Raw genomic sequence first — 17,736 nt, forward strand, 5'->3', positions numbered from 1 at the left:
TTTTTCCGTCTTTATTGACCATCATTACTTTGATCCATCGAACTTGTTTAGCATGTAGCATGTATTCCCATATTGTATGGATCAATCATTCAAACCTCTATATCGATCATTTACTTGCTTGTGTGGTCTGGGATGCCTTGTGTCCTGTCTATTTGTAATATGATTTTGCTGGCAGGATTTGCTTGTCTTTCTGGAAGGACTGGTTTATCAAGCGATTCTGATCAAGGTGGCCCTTGTCAGATATTCACGTCCATAGCGATGAATGACTCAATCACTTGGCGCTCCTGTCTAGAAAAAAATCATTATAAAGTTGGCCCTAGGCGTTTCTAGTGATTATACAAGAAGAATCGGTATAAAGTCTTATAGTCTTCCTGTAGTTGTCATTCTCACGTTTGAAATTTTCAATCTTCTTCCGGACTTAGTCTGGTTCACTTAACAATGTACGCGAGGTTGTGCTTCAGGGATGGACATTCCTTATGTGAAATCAAATATGGGATACATAGTAACATCAACATGTCAGGCAAAGAGTCACATCGAAGAAAAAATACAAGAAAACTATGAACATGTTTGTTTCTGTTGAAGACAATCAACAATAGATCATCATTTTTTGTTTATCTTTTTTTATTTTATTTTAACAACAGATCATCATTGTTCCATAGGCTAGTCACTTAATTTGTCTCATTGAAATCATTTTTACAACACCCTAAAGGTAAAACAGAACTTGCCATGGTTTTCCATTGAGTTGAAGAATAAAATAAACCACATGCCTCGAAAGTAGATTGATACTGTTGAGTCCAAGAAGATCCATCAGAAACAGCTGATTTAGTGGCCCAAGCTTCTATAGTATATGGTGCAGTATTGCTGATGAATGTAGCAGAAATGCTTTCCTCCAATTTAGCCATTTTTTAAATCAAAAACAACAATATTTTCACTGCATTTCACCACATTCAGTTATATTAAAATTTCAGGAATACAAAGTAATAATTTGACAATGGTGCTAAATAAATAAATTATTTCACTCGTAGAGTGCTAGTTCTGGTATCCTAGCAAAGTAAGCTAAATCAATGTGTCATAGATAAGAAAGCATACTCAAAACCTCTCTCGATTTTTTTGTTACACCATTACCATACGTGTTTCCAGACTTGATTTTGCTGTTAGGAGCCAGCAACAGCAGCCAGAAGCATTGGCATTATTGATGATATAACTGAACCTTTATGTAGCAAGTGTTTCAGAGAATTATATTCGACACAACAACTTGTTGAATACTACTTTGAACTTAAAAGGTGAGGGAGAAATCAAAACTTGAGTCACACAGTCACATCAATGATACGATGAGAATGAAAGAATCAATGGAAAAGTACCGCTTAATATTTCACAGTTTCATCATGGTCATCAACACCGCTAAGTTGGAATTCGAGAGTTTTAGGAAATGTGACTGTGATTCAGTAGATTTCCCTTCTGCCATAAATAATGATGTATGGATAGCTACAACTTTTCTTCATAATATCCCAACGCACAGACACATGTAGGACAACAAAATGACAGCAATCATGGGAAAACATACCATTACCAAAATCAAAGGTATAACATAATATATTGTCAGCATGATAAAAATGAGATCATGTTAATTTCCCTATAAAACTGAGATCAAAGGTATGTATTTCACAGGAATTTGACAACCACGATCATATGTTCTGAATGGCGCTTCAAGGATTAAAAAAACAGATTGCCCTACAAAAATAAAGAAATATTCAAGGAAGACAACTGATGGTTGAATCCTGAAAGTCTAAAATCTCTAGATCACATATCTAGCATTTGATACTTACATCCCTAGTAAAATATAATTTTAAAATTTCCTAGAATACGAAAAGAGCCCTATATAGCTACAAGAGATATGTATGAGGTGACAAGCTCTTACACATGTATGTATGAGGTGGTCAAGAGTGAATCCCGTTTCTGATCTCTTTCTTTCATCCATCGTTCTCTGTCTCACTTGATCCAGTCATGTTCCAGCACTCCTCACAAAAGTATCACTTCCAGACTCCTAGTATGGGCCGAAAGGAGGAGTTTTATTTTTTCTGATTATACATGGAACAGGGAATAGTAAAAAAACAATAACAAAATAGATGATCATGTGGTGAACCGGCTTCTTCTCCACTGCATTTGCTGATGACATAGGAAGTCACTGCAATATGGTATTATGAAATTATTTTTCATGAAAAATGATGATACACTTTCATCTAACCAACTTGAATACTCACTTTCCTCAAGAAAACAATCTGAATAGTCTTGTGCATGGCATGATCCAAATTCAGACGGCACACTTTCTTATATGCTATCTATTAATGAACGAACGGGTACTTACATGTATATGAGGCCAGAACCGGGCGTCGCGGACAGGGTATCTGTCTTCCACATCATCAGCATGGAGGAGCTCCTCCTCGGCTGCTCACTGAAGGACGACAACGATTTATCCATTTCCCATCTCTATTGTGGAAATGCATTCTAGAAACAATAAAAATACCGAGAGTTATACTAAAGAAGAAAAATCCTTGCATGCCAATCGTATGAAATAGCTAATGCAATTATCCCATATATAAATGCATCCCTAACACCAGCAACCGCTCCAGAATATATTCCACATAAAAAAGCACCGATCATAGATTTATGAGATAAAAGTAATAGAGTCAAGTTAGACTACCCAAAACGATGCATGTGGTTCTACTTGTCACTTTTGACCTTAAGTGGTTTCCGTGGACATATAGTATGATGAATTTACTACATAGTGACCTTAAATAGTTTCAGTACACATATAGAAGGATAGAAATTCTACATGTATTGGGAACTACCACCAAAGCCATGTTCTATTGGATCCAGCTTGAACAAAAAAATTATATTGATTCATCAATCATAGACATAAATTTTGGCTCAAAGAAGGAGGACTACATACAACTTCCAAAATTTTATGTGTGGCGGCCAGTGGTTTCAGGCTGACATTCAGATAAACGATGCAGCTTGGAAGTAATTCTAAATGACAGTCATTTTCCATATTATATCTGCAGGTGCATGCTAGTGCCACTACTAGAAAAACCGCTACTAATGGCGCACCTAATTTGGCCATTAATGGCGCATCACTGGTGCGCCATTACTAGCACGCCATTAGTAATTTTTACTAATGGCGCACCAGTGGTGCGCCATTAGTATCTGGTATACTAATGGCGCACCACTGGTGCGCCATTAGTATAGGCTACGGTGCGCCATTAGTATGCCTCCCAGGGGTCATGTATACCCAGGTGCTTTGGCATACTAATGGCACACGACCACGAGATGCGCCATTAGTAACCGCGGCATACTAATGGCGCACTGTCCAGTGATGTGCCATTAGTATGCTTTGTCATACTAATGGCGCACTGTCATGTGATGCGCCATTAGTATGAATATTAGGTTTTTTTATTTTTATTTTCTGTTTTTTGCACAGGTTACAAAATGTATAATTTGACAAAATATAGACAGCACACATCAACAACAGATTCATCGAATACAATAGAAGATTAGTCTTTGAATACAATTCATCATATTAGTCTCCGAATACAATTCATCATATTAGTCTCCGAATTGAAAAGACCGAACAAAGATAGAACATTATATTACAAGTCTCGAGACCGCGAGTAGCGAGTTTGTCTTCACATTACAAGTCGATATCGATCATCTAAACTACCATCACATAGAAGAGAGCTGCGGTCATCACGATGAGCATCATCACGATGAAACTCGTCTTCATCCGGTTCCTCCAACGCTCCCTCCCCTCTCCCGCTAGATAGCGGGCGTATCTAGATTCGGCCTCGGCCCTAGTGGTGTACCCTTTGTAACTGTTACCGCTGAATCGGTGAACCTGTCTCCGACACTCCTCCCAGTCATCGTAGACTCCGGGAACCTTACCCTTGTACACGACATACGTCGGCATCGCTATGCACTAGCCAAATGAAACGTTAGTACCAATTCACAGACAATACATAAGCAATATATAAGTATGCAACAGAACGATCGGAAGAGAAAAGCAAGACATTAATAGCATCGATTACATCTAAGTTGAACGACTCTCGAAACCAAAGAGACATACTACAAGTTCATTAAAGTTTAATTACAACATGAGCCAATCGATGTTTCAGAACTAGACACAGCATCACTGCTTTCGACTCGACTCAAGGGACCGGAGCGTGGATGAAGCCGCCGTCTATCGTGGGAGTCATGAAATAACGGTCGTTGTCAGCCTGCATTTGTAGCATTGTGTCGATGTCACTGTTGGACGGTTGATTGTTGAGGTAGAACTGCCCCGAGGTACGAAGGACATCTTGATGGATGATTTCCGCAAACTCCGACTGGATGCGAAAGAATTCTTGTCGGAGGTCCGCGTCCTGGATTGCCGACACGCTCTTTGCCCAATCTTTGAGTTTACTCGGTAGCAGAAGTTGATGATGGTCCCGTACGATCGCCCGCATGTGATGGATGGCGTAGTAGGCACCCTTCTGACCGCCAGGCGGCTGCTTGACGCAGCAGAACGTCGTATTGTGGGAGAACACGTGCTTGCCGTACTTACGAATAGGCCTGGTGAAGGTGCCTCCAGATTTGGCGTAGCCGGGGAGAACATCATCAAGAACCTTCTTGACATTTGTGTAGTCTACGTTCGACTGACGGTCCGGGTCGAAATACGTGGCCATGGAATATTTGGGGCTTAGGAGGATGAGCGTGCAACGTGTGTCACTGCAGAAAACACGGAATGTTAAAAGAAAAACGATCGAAATGTAAGAATTCATATGTTACGGGCCGGTTGAGGGGAGGACTTACTCGGGAAAGTAAGGCACGAGGAAGTTATCCTTATCTTGGTTTGCCAGAATGACGCCTTCGAGGTAAGAACTCGCGACTTGCCGGTCCCCAGCGCTGCCCAAGATCTTGGCACGCATGTAGAAGGGGTCGACTATCACGATGTCCGGGGTCTTGTCGCGAATGATCCGCATCTCCATACTCAGCGAAAATAGCCGAACGAAGGTGTAGTGCAGCGGATGAAGGTTCAACATAGCGTGGATGTCATCAAAACGCAGGACGATCGTACGCCCGATGGAGTTATCCACAAAGCCCTTGCCCTCTGGCACCTTGGCCGCGAAAACTGGGTATGCCACATCCTTCTCCCTGAGACGCCGCTTCTCCAAAGAAAGAACACTGTCATGCAGACTCCGCATAGCACCGGTTGCAGCATTGAGCATATTTGTCGGTAGCATCGCCCTACCCGCCACATGCACCCTCCTCGAGATATCCTGCGGTGAAGGTGGCCCGTCCTGAGCACGGATCGTACTCTGTGCCGGCTGGCTCGCACCCTTCTTAGTCTTTCTTTTGCGTGCCTTCTTCTCCTGTAATGGGACCGAGTTTTGCTCACAGACCGCCTTCTTGAGTGTGTTGGGGCTCATAATATTTCGCACCTCGCCTATCTGAGGCTCGGTGAAGTCGGCAGCTGGAGGCGTCTCCTGAGAGCTGAACGCCAGACGGCGCCTGTTGCAACTTGGCTTCTCCGCGGTACCAGCTAGATCGCACACGTCTTTTGTTGGGTTTGGTTCTTGAGAAGGAGGCCCCATGAAGTCGCCATCGTACCCATGATCGGCAAAGTACTGATCGACGTTGCGAAATGTATCATCGTCGTCGTCGTCGTCGTTCTGATCCTGTGCCATATGCATGTTTGGATCCAGTGGCATAGGGATGTCCGGCACCGTTGCGGCGGTCTTGCCATGGGGCCGACTTGGCGCCGGCACGACTGGCGGTGTTGTCTTTGGGGTGGTGTCCCCCGCCCCCAAACGAATCTGGCTCTTCGGCCAAAGCAGGGGCCAGCTCAAGCATGCGCTGAGGGTCATCACGTCATCATCGTCGGCCCCGACGGGTCGAATCGGAGGTAACAACTCGTCGCAGCCTGGCAGCACCCGAACCAGTTGAACCCTAAACAAGTTGGGTGGCATCTGGGTACCGTGGAACAAGGGGTTGCCCGGTTGAACTATTTTGCCCTTGGCGACATCGACCAACTCGTTGTTCACGAAGTGGAGGAGAGTGCACGGAACGTCGGCGGCGCCCTGCGAAAACATGTAGGGCGTCAGGGATGCCCAGTCAAAGGCAAGGAGATGAAGTCCTCGGCCGAGAGAGGCTTAATTAGTTACCGTGATGATGGCGTCGAGCTCGGCTAATGTAGAGGCACCGCCAACGGCGGGCGTGCAGTTGACGGAGGGGCCGCTTGCTGCAGAGGTGCCGGCCGGCGTACACCCGGGTGCATTAAGCTCCCGTGCCGGCGTCGGAGACACCAATGCCGCCTCCGCCGGAGGCACCAATGGCCCCGCCATCGCATTATGCGAGTTGCTAGCCGTGAAGCTAGGAATCGGGGGCGGCCCCTGTTGGCCGCCCGCAATCCACGCACTCAACCCCGAGATCAAGGTAGGCACAATGGCGGTGATCGTCGCTCCGAGTCGTTGTTCCACTTGCTCTTGGACAATCTCCGGAATCCGCGCCACCTGTGCCTTGAGTTCTTGAACCTCTCGCGCCTGGCTTTCCGAGCTGGTCTTTTTCTCCTTCCGCACACCAGCGGTATAGTATGACCCCCATTTTGTCGACAAGCCTTTGCCGGCCACACGACCAGCTGACGTCGGCTTACTGAGCTTATCCTTGTTCTTCATTACATTCAACCCCCTATTTAGAGTGGTGTCCCAAGGGTTGCTCTTAGTCGACCCCGTGCTACTGCTTTCAGTCGCCTGCGGAAGGAATGTGAACCATTTAGAAATTTGGCTTCATTAATTAGAATGCAACCATATGGAGCTAATTACGCGGGGGTGTATTCCTTACCAGAACAAGCTCAAGCTGCCTGGTCTTCGGATCCGTGGTAAGCTCCTTTGTTTTCGGGTCCTTCTTGTACCGGGCCCTGACAAAGTTCCTGGTCTGCTTGTCACCGTATTTATCGAAGAGGGGCGGTAGGCCTTGCTCGGCACGGTCCGCCTCCTCCTTGTCCCATATAGGCTCCGCCACTCTGTAACCGCCGGGACCGAGTGTGTGTTCCCCTATGTTCAGCTCCCGCATTTGTTTCCCCCACTCACTTGATTGGGAGTTTGCGGTGCTCGAGCAATTGATCTTGAAGTCGTTGTAGTCATCTTCGGTGATCGAAGGATTTTTCTCCTTGATCTTCTGATAACTCTCACCTTTCTCGATCATTCTCTTCACATTGCTTTTCCAAGTAGACAGGGCCTTGCTCATCTTCGTGAGGGCAGCATTGTTCACTTTATTCCCTTTGAGGCTTGTGTTTGCAAATTCAGCGGGGAACTTGTATCGTTCGTGCAGCTTCGTGAAGAGGAGGTTGCGCAAATTCCCTCTGTCAGGATGCCTCAGGTTCTCGGTGTTGATCGAGACGGTGCTCCGGACAATGCACCCGAGCTGAAGCGAGTACCCCTTGACTATTCGTTCGGGCGCCGTTGGATTCCCGTTGGAGTCCACTTCAGTAACTTCCTCCTTGAGGGTGCGGAGCACGGTCGGGCGCCGGTCCTTCCGTTGCCTCTTCGGTTGGCTGCCATCTGTGCGTGCGCCGCCATCATCAGTGGTGGCATCCTCGGCGGCACCATCAGTGGTGGCATCAGTGTGGTCATCCTCGGCGGCACCATCAGTGGTCTCAGGATCGGTGGGGAAGGCGGCGGCCTCATACAAGTGAGGTTGTTCCTCCATCTCCTGGGACAGCTCCCAGAATGCCTTGCCGCCCGAACCCCCGGCCTCATCGTTGTGGGCCATGTTTCTCTCTAAATAGAAACAAAGTTTGGTCAAAAAGTTGGTTATTGTCAAGGAACAAGATCATGGTCTCATCATTTAGGGTTTGTCGACACCGAGGCATCCTAAAATCTAAGCTTTTATCATTGAGGGTTTTTCGACGCCGAGGCACCCTAAAAGCCTAAGCTTTCATCATTTCGGTTTTATCATTTAGGCATTAGTCACAAGTACGCCGGGGCACTTGATCCTACTTAATTAACTACTACGATACCCCGGCCCATGCATTAGTCACAAGTACCCCATATGTCCTATTTTTAGCAAAGTCATGCTAAAATTCACGGAAAATTTCAGCATGACCTTTGCTGAAAATAGGACATATGGAGTACCCGAATTTGCCGGAACGGAAGTTAATCGACATTCCGGCAAACTCAAGGGCCTCTCGGGGTACCTGCAAAATCATTATCCCAGGTGGACATGGATGCAATGTCACATGTCACATGGATCCCACACCCACAGGAGCTGGTGAAGCTTCATGTGTATTTCACGAAAACCAGCCTGACTAAAGAGCTTTATGTAGAAAACAAATCACTCCACCAGCTCACACAGGATCATCCCTCTAAGCAATTACTCAAAATGGGCACTAGCAGCAAAAAGGGAAAATGCAATTTATGGCACATAGATGTTGATCCACTGACATTCATAAATTTCAGAAGAGAAAACAGCAGGCATTGCGCATGCAGTATTTACTGCTAACCAGGGAGAAGAGGTTCTTATTTTCACTCCCAACAACAAGCAGGAAAACGTCTACATCGATGCACTCGGACGAAGAAAGTGCAGCATACATATAGTTCATAACAGAGTGCACTGTGTGCAGAAACAGGAAGCGTACTATCAATCATCCACATATTTTTCGACAAAGATCAATCATCTATATAGTAAGGGATAGCTAAATTCGCACTTTACTAAACAAACTATCCCTCAAGTTATGCTATGAAAACATATTCAGTTTTTGAGACACCAACAATTAAGAACCTACAGACAAGTATTAAGAGAGCAGCTACACTAGGATTAAAGAAATTGACTCCTAACTACTACCCAGTTCAGCGTTGAGACTCCACCAATTAAGGTCCTACATAGTAATAGACCATCTAAAATAGCATTCCACTACTACCCACTACAAGCAGTATGTGCTAAACTAGCATGTCACTACTACAGACTAGATTGGAAACTGGGTCCTAGCAGCTACATATTCAGTTTGCAACATAACCAATCAAGACCCTACAAGGTGCCACTTGTTCATCCTACCAAGAACAGCAGCATCCAGAAAAGCCCCATATTTCATGCACTCTGCTTCTACACAAATGTGCTCTGCTCCTAGCTAGTTTCAGTTCAGATCTGATTACTCTTTGCTCTTATCCTGGTTTAGATCTTGTGGTAATTAAATAAATGTCCGTATATGCAATTGCAGACCAAAACAAAACTACAATTAACAGCCCCTGTTTTATTGCAAGTAAATTTGCTATCTTATACTCCCTCCTCTCTGGATTAGAGATCCTGCGTGTAAATCTAGGTTGTCTATTTTACCAACATAACAATACATATCACAAAAGTTATACCGTTAGTAGAAAGTACAATAAATCTTCAGCAAGAACCAGTAAGGTCCATATAGGGCTCTGGCTCCAACTATATCATGTTTTATTTAAACACAGTATGTTTCAATTCCTCCTCTATACAAATCTTGAGCAAGGACCAGCATATCTATATTACTATATAGTGTACGAGTTTTGAAGATTTGAATCTCAATGATAGGAAAGAATCTGAACCGTTGATATAGTCCATCGAATGGTCCAAAATGTTGGGATTCGCATCTACAGTGCCAGCTACAATGCATCTGCAGTATAGTAAAGATTCTGCTGTTTTCCAGAACCATCTACAAACAAGAAAAGTTCACCTGCTTGCTACTGTTGTGCATTTGTGTGTGTAGCAGGCCGAACCGAGCATACAAATAGACAGGCAGTCTGCGGCAGCGTGCACACTAATCACGTTGGCAAGGAACGAGGTGATGTTTTGGCCTTTTGGGACAGTTCTTAGAGTTGGCTGTACTATAAGATACTACTTGGGGATGGCTTGAGAAGTATTCAATGGTGGTTAGCGCATATGCATATCTGATGGAATGATTAGAGAGTTTTTGGATGGAGAAAAAGAAGCGAGATAGTCTCGACCATGGAACACAGCGATGAACATTTCCTTTCTGAAAAATATTGAAGGGGGCTGGAAATAAGAAAAGAAACTTTTGTTATACCTCGCAAAAAAACTTTGGTTGTATATGAGAAAATATACTGGAATAAAATAAATATGGAAATTGATCTGTCCAGACTTATTATATGCAAACCCGTTTATGTTTCATTTTTCATTTTTAATAAAATTTATAGTTTGAGAATTGTTCTTCTCACATTGTAATAACTCATATATATCTCAATGGACGACTAATAGAATTACTTTATTGCTTGCTGTAGGGGGCAAAAAGTAGATAAGTTTTCAACATTGTGATAATCAACAATGAAATCAATCACAGCAACTAAATATCACAGCAACATTGTGATAAGTTTTCAACATTGTGATAATCAACATTGTGATAATCAACCGGACTAGAGATATCGGGAACTAAACTATCAACGAAATCAATCACAGCAACTAAATCGATCCAGCACAAAAACGAAACGATAAAGATCACCGATCCGTAGAGCCACGCGTGAGGAGGCGTAGGGGAGGGAGGGAGGGAGGGAGGGGAGGGGAACCTTTCTTGGGCTGCTGGCGATGGGGATCGCTGCTTCTGCTACGACGGCGGAGGCCGCGCTTCCGCTCCCTGGTTCGGGGCGGCGGGGCGACGGACGGTGGTGTCGGGGCGGCGGGGCGACGGTGGTGTCGGGGCGGCGTCGAGGGCGGCGGGGCGACGGTGGTGTCGGGGCGGCGTCGAGGGCGGCGGGGCGACGGTGGTGTTGGGGCGGCGCTGGGGCGGCGGGGCGACGGTGGCGTCGGGGCGGCGTCGAGGGCGGCGGGGCGACGGTGGTGTCGGGGCGGCGCTGGGGCGGCGGGGCGACGGTGGCGTCGAGGGCGGCGGGGCGACGGTGGTGTCGGGGCGGGGCGACGGTGGCGTCGGGAGAGGAGATCGGGGAAGGGGATCGCGGGCGAGGGCGAGGGAGAGAGAGGGGATCGGTACGAAGTAGGGGCGCACAATACTAATGGCGCACCACCCCTCGGTGCGCCATAAGTACATACATGCTAATGGCGCACCTCACCCTGGTGCGCCATTAGTATTTTTTTTCTGCTCGAGCCAACAGTTATCTACCACCTGACCTGATACACGTCAAGTCTTCTCTACTAGCTCGACTGGTCAGCAGCTAGTTCTCACACCAGGAGGTCCTGGGTACGATTCCCAGGCTCCACAATTTTTTTATGCATTTAAAATGTTGTTTGATACTTATTTGTGTTTAAATATGTTCAAACTTGTTTTATAAGACAGTAATAATTTTTTATAAGACAGTAATAATTTTTTAAAAATATCATCAAACAGTAATGCCGGTGGAGCGGGGGAGGGTGCAGGGGGTGCGGGGGGTCGGCGGCGGCGGTTGAGTAGGGGAGGGGTGCGGGGGGTCGGCGGCGACGGTTGAGTAGGGGAGGGGTGCGGGGGGTCGGCGGCGGCGGTTGAGTAGGGGAGGGGTGCGGGGGGTCGGCGGCGGCCGGCGGTTGAGTAGGGAAGGGGTGCGGGGTCGGCGGCGGTGGTTGAGTAGGGGAGGCGTGCGGGGGGTCGGTGGCGGCGGTTGAGTAGGGGAGGGGTGCGGGGGGGGGGGGGGGGGCGGCGGCGGCCAGCGGTTGAGTAGGGAAGGGGTGCGGGGGTCGGCGGCGGCGGTTGAGTAGGGGAGGGGTGCAGGGGGTCCACAATTTTTTTTATGCATTTAAAATGTTGTTTGATACTTATTTGTGTTTAAATATGTTCAAACTTGTTTTATAAGACAGTAATAATTTTTTTATAAGACAGTAATAATTTTTTAAAAAATATCATCGATCTTAGCTCAGCTCCCAGATCTCCTCGATCCTTCTGTAGTATCTGTCCTTGTCGTTACCGGTGTAGGATTCCATCGTTACCCCGGAGTTCTGATAACCATCGCTCTTCATGTCCTTGGCCTCGGTGTAGAATGTGTAGCCGTTGATATCGTACGCCTCATAGGTCATCAGGTTGTGCTCGGCGCCCTGTGACAAGGCGAATATGAGTTGTTCTTCCGCGGAAGAATCCTCATGTAAAGGGTACGACAGAAGCTTCTGCTTGAACCAACGCGTGAAACATGAGTTGTGCTCTTTGAGTATATCTCCGTCCGTCCTCTGTTGGCCTCGGTCATTGTATGTCTTCTTAATAAAGGTTTTGTGCTCTACCACCCAAGGATCGACCACGTCTATGTGTTGTAGCGCGACTAGGTTTGCTCTTTCAAAGTCGGCGAGTCGACCCTCGAAGTCGACATGCATTTCGCGGCGACCCTCACGCTGACCCCATCCAGCGAGCCTGCCGAGGTGCCTGTTGACGGGCAGGCCAATGGGGTTCTCGATGCCTAGATAATTCGTGCAGTAGGAGATGCACTCTTCGGTCAGAAAGCCCCTGGCTATGCTTCCTTCTGGACGTGACATGTTGCGAACGTATCCTTTGATGACACCATTCATCCTTTCAAACGGCATCGTGCAGGAACATCGAAGAATGCGGGCGGGAAGTACATCTCAAGCTCGCATAGTATCACCACGATCTCTTCCTGTAGCCTTCTGAGTTGCCTCACGCCAATCGACTTCCGAGAGATGACTTCGAAGAAGTTGCATAGGCCAAATAGCATTTCACGGACGTGCGCGTCCATGATCCCACGGATTGCAACTGGAAGTATCTGCGTCATCAGCATGTGACAGTCGTGAGACTTCATCCCGCTGAACTTCTGCTTCGCTGGGTCTAGGTATCTTCTTATCTTCCCCGCGTAACCGTAAGGAAGTTTTACTCCTAGGAGGCAGGTGAAAAACTGCTCGATCTCCTCCTGACTTAGAGTGAAGCACGCGGGAGGGTAGTCATTTCCGGTCTTCTTGGCCTTTTTGCCTTTGCGACAACTTTCTGTGTCCTGCTTCGCCTCATCATCATCATCATCATCATCATCATCATCATCATCATATATAGCGTGAAGCTCCTGCCTGATGCCCATTGATTTCAAGTCTGCCCTTGCTTTCGGCCCATCTTTGGTCCTCTCTGGCATGTTGAGCAGGGTACCAAGCAGACTCTCGCACACGTTCTTCGTGATATGCATGACATCAAGGCTGTGAGGCACACGGTGGATCTTCCAGTACGGCAAGTCCCAGAAAACAGACCTCGTTTTCCATACCTTCAGCAGCGGCTCTGGCGCCTTTCGCTTCTTTCCCGGCTCTGGCGCCTTTTGCTTCTTTCCCGGCAGTGGGCAGTCTTTCCAATTTTTCAACAGCTTGTCTATTTCCTCGCCGCTCCTCGTACACGGGCGTTTTCGGGGTTCGGTTTCACCATCGAACAGATCCTTGCGTTTCCTCCACGGGTCATCGTCGCGAAGCCACCTTCGATGTCCCATGAACACGGTTTTCGAAGACCCGGGATCTCTATCTAGCTGGCGATACGTTGTGTCATCCATGCACCTTACGCATCCAGAAAATCCGTGGACTACCTGCCCCGCAAGATATCCGTAACCGAGATAGTCGTGCACCGTCGTGAGCAGTGCGGCTCTCATAGGGAAATATTCTTTCTCTGCGGCGTCCCACGTATTGGCTGGCGTTTTCCACAGCGTGTCAAGCTCCTCTTTCAGCAGCCCCAGATACAGATTGATGTCGTTCCCTGGTTGTTTCGGCCCTTCAATTAGCATACTCATGTGAATGTACTTCCTCTTCATGCACAACCAGGGGGGAAGGTTGTACATCCACACAAACACAGGCCAGGTGCTATGTGTGCTTCTCTGGCTGCCAAACGGATTGACTCCATCGGTGCTCGCGCCCAGCACGATGTTCCTTGGATCGTTCCCAAATTCTGGGTATTCGAAGTTCAACGCTTGCCACTGGCTCGCATCCTTAGGGTGACTCAGCATCTTGTCTTTTTTATCTATCTCCGGATCATTTGCGTCATCTTCTCGCTTCTTCTCCTCCCTATCCGCGTGCCAACGCAGGAGCTTTGCTACCTTAGGGTCCGCGAAATACCGCTGCAGACGAGGAGTGATCGGAAAGTACCACACCACTTTTCGAGGAGCTTTCTTCCTCTTCTTGTATCGAGTGACACCGCACACCGGACATATGGTAGACTCCGCGTGCTCGTCCCGATAAATGATGCAATTGTTCATGCACACATGGTATTTCACGTGCGGTAAATCCAGAGGACACACGATTTTCTTCGCCTCCTCCAAACTGGTCGGGCACTTGTTCCCCTTGGGAAGACGTTCGTGCCAGAATGACATGTTCTCGTCGAAGCATGCGTCGGTCATTTTGTGTTTTACCTTCATCTCCAGAGCCATGAGCGTTACTTTCAGGCGGGTATCCTCGGGCCTGCATCCTTCATACAATGGAGTAACCGCGTCTAACTCAAGTTGATCCATCTTGGCTTTCTCTCGGGCGGCAGCTCTTGCGTTATCCGTCTGCTTGAGAAGCAGCTCTTGAATATGAGGGTCCTGCACCCAGCCCATCGATGGTCCAGCGTCGTCTGCTCCGCCGGCATCATCATCATGTCCTGCATCTTCTACATGATGACTGTGTACAGCATCACCGTCGTGATCATCTCCTGGGGATTCTTCGTCTTCTCGCCCGCCCGAGCCGCGGTGGTTGTCTTGCTGCCCTTCCTCATTTCTTGCCCGGCCCCCATGGACGACTTCGTAGTCATCTTCATCACCTTGCCACCGATAGCCATCCATGAAACCACGCAAGAGCAGGTGGTCCCGCACCTGCCCGGAATCCGGGTCCGCAATAAGGCTCTTCAGCTTGCATCTTCGACACGGACATCTTATCTCCGTCTCGTTCTTTTGAAGCATCTCGGCCTTCGCGGACCTCAAAAACCTATTCACGATGCCTTCGGTCATCATGCGGACCATGGTCGCCTGCGGGGTAGAGCAAAACGATATTTTAGAACCAAGAAAAAATTTGGCATGACTTTCCCTAAAAATAGGACCAAAAAGAATGCTTAATGCCAAAATTCTCGCCAAAACGGAAATGAATCAACATTCCGGCAAAATATTGGCAACTATCGCATTTCAAATACCGGTACACCTCCAAACACAAACACATATGCAACACCACAAACATATGCAACACCACGAACATACATAGATCTAGCTAGGCCATAAAAAGTGCATGTGCACATTGTTGTAGGGAGAACAACATAAATATAGCTTCCCCCCTTACTTACCTACCAAAACAAGGTAACTTAACCACTTAATTTGAATGAATCTATGGTGGAAATGAGGTGAAAAAGAGGAGGCACCCGAGACAAGGAGGAGGCGGTGGAGAGAATGAAGTGGGGAGAAAGTGAGTGTGGGAGGAGAGGCTGTCCAAAATATCTTGTTGCTGCCCACTTACTAATGGCGCACCAACCACAAATGCGCCATTAGTAATCAAGGTTACTAATGGCGCACCACCTGGTGGTGCGCCATTAGTAGTTTTGCAAAAAAAAAGATACTAATGGCGCACTCCCACACGGTGCGCCATTACTAGTTTAAACTAGTAATGGCGCACCGCGGGTGAGTGCGCCATTAGTAGTTTTGCAGAAAAAGGAATAAAAAATAATAAAAAAACAACATTAGTGGCAAACTTTCTGACTGGTGCGCCATTACTAGTTACAACTAGTAATGGCACACTTCCTATGGATGCGCCATTAGTATGTTTGGACAGGCGCACTAGTTCAAAAAAAATTTGATACTAATGGCGCACCATGGGCCAGGTGCGCCATTAGTAGTTTCAACACTAATGGCGCATCAGAAGGTGGTGCTCCATTAGTATATACTAATGGCGCACCACTTGTCTGGTGCGCCATTAGTGCCAATCCCATCTATAGCCCTTTTTCTAGTAGTGTGCAAAGTAGTGCTACATCACGAAGTTGTTGTAAGGCCCAGCGGGAAATAAATAAAAATTCAGTGCAAGCATGGTTGCAAATTATTTGGCAAGAGAGTAGCGTGCAGGCCACTTACCAGGTCCGGCACCCATACTCCCCTAGTAATTAGCAATGGTGAAAAGTCTAAACCAATTGGATGGCACAATCAACAGAAGCAAAAAAATCCTTGGGCGCCTCTCCACGATCCGTTGCCCGGTCCACCTCAGAGTTTGGCCTGCTCCGAGCCCCGTTTGTGTTCAGCAACGGCGGCCGCCCTGCAACTGCAATCATTTATCCTAGTCTCCACAGTAGAACAGTGGATGATCACAACTTCAAATCCTAGTATATACTGAATTAGTAAGGACCAGCGGGATAGCAAAAATTCAGAAAATTTCATTCCAAAATAGAAACCTCTAATTAATCAGACAATAAACTTGCCATTTGATCTGATGATGAAAGGCACAAATGAATGGTTGTCCTGCATGCACATAAAAAATCCACATGAGAGTATGCAATCATCAATTCAATTTTTACAGCCTGGGAGTTAACACTGATAGGCCTTGCCTTGGATCAGGTCAAAACGAATGACCACAAGATTTTATTAGTACAGACTACAGACCAAAAATTCCTCTTAAACACTTTTTACTGACTTCTGTATTGTTTTGTTCAGTACTTCAGTTCTTCAGTTTAGCATTCTAAACAAGCCAATGATGTTGAAAACAAGGTATGCTATTACAGATAGTTTTAAGGCTTGGCAACCAATGAATTTAGTAGCACACAATTAAACAACATCAGGTGACAAATTCAGCTTCCATGCTGATCCTAAATATTGCAACAAAATGTTTGACAGAATATGCAGGTCAGTTTGGCACTGTAAGTTCCCAATCATTAGCTCGCCTCAGGGGTAAAACAAGCTACCATATAGTAAAGTACCAAATCACATGAGCAGTGTTGTAATCAGTCATGTAGATATTATAGAACATCACTGATTTTAACCAGTTCTGTAGTGCCGTATAACTTTAGTGATTTTGGAAGCTTTGTAAGACTATTCCCAAATTCCATCTGGTAGTAATTAAAATAATTCCATACAATGAAAATACTCGTATATATTTCCATCATGAACTCAATATACGTGTGAATAAATTGATAAGTAAATCAATATGGTGCATACTCTAAAATCTCAGAGATCTTTGATGTTGTATAAGTTATTAGTCTTCTGCTTGTTTCGGAAATCCCTACATAAAAAGGAGTACATTTCAAACTTCAGAACATGATGGTGCAAATGGTGAACTGAATAAAGCTATAATGGGCCAGTATACTACATGGAGCATAAATCTGCAACATGAATTTTGTAGTTATAGTATTATTACTTCTTCGAAAATGAAAATATGTTTGCAGCATGGGTGTGAAGCATGCATACCCGTGCACAATCAAGGATTGAAGTCCAAATCTCAGCATGTTCCACGTCACCAGAACATCATCGTATTCCCAGGTAACCAAAAATATTGTTACTCCTGGTTGCCGTGAAATTTCTGCAACAAAGAGGGGACAATTCAGTACAAAGAGAGATAACAGAGAGAAGGGAGACGTAGTGTTATTGTCGTTGTGCTCCCTCACCTCCCGGCCCTGCAACTTGAAACCACCGGCGCCTCTGCACTGCAACCCCGTATGCACATCATCCCTCTCCCTCGCCCGACACAAGACACACAAGCTAGCACCGGCCAAAAATCAATCAATCAATCAATCAGTCAGTCAGGGGAAGCTTGTTGATTGACATCCAAAAATTCAATGAGTTAGAGAGCAGAATCAACTCATTAACAGCACACATAAACAACCAACCA

This window comes from Triticum aestivum, chromosome 7A (genome assembly GCF_018294505.1).
Source record: "Triticum aestivum cultivar Chinese Spring chromosome 7A, IWGSC CS RefSeq v2.1, whole genome shotgun sequence".
NCBI lineage: Eukaryota > Viridiplantae > Streptophyta > Magnoliopsida > Poales > Poaceae > Triticum > Triticum aestivum.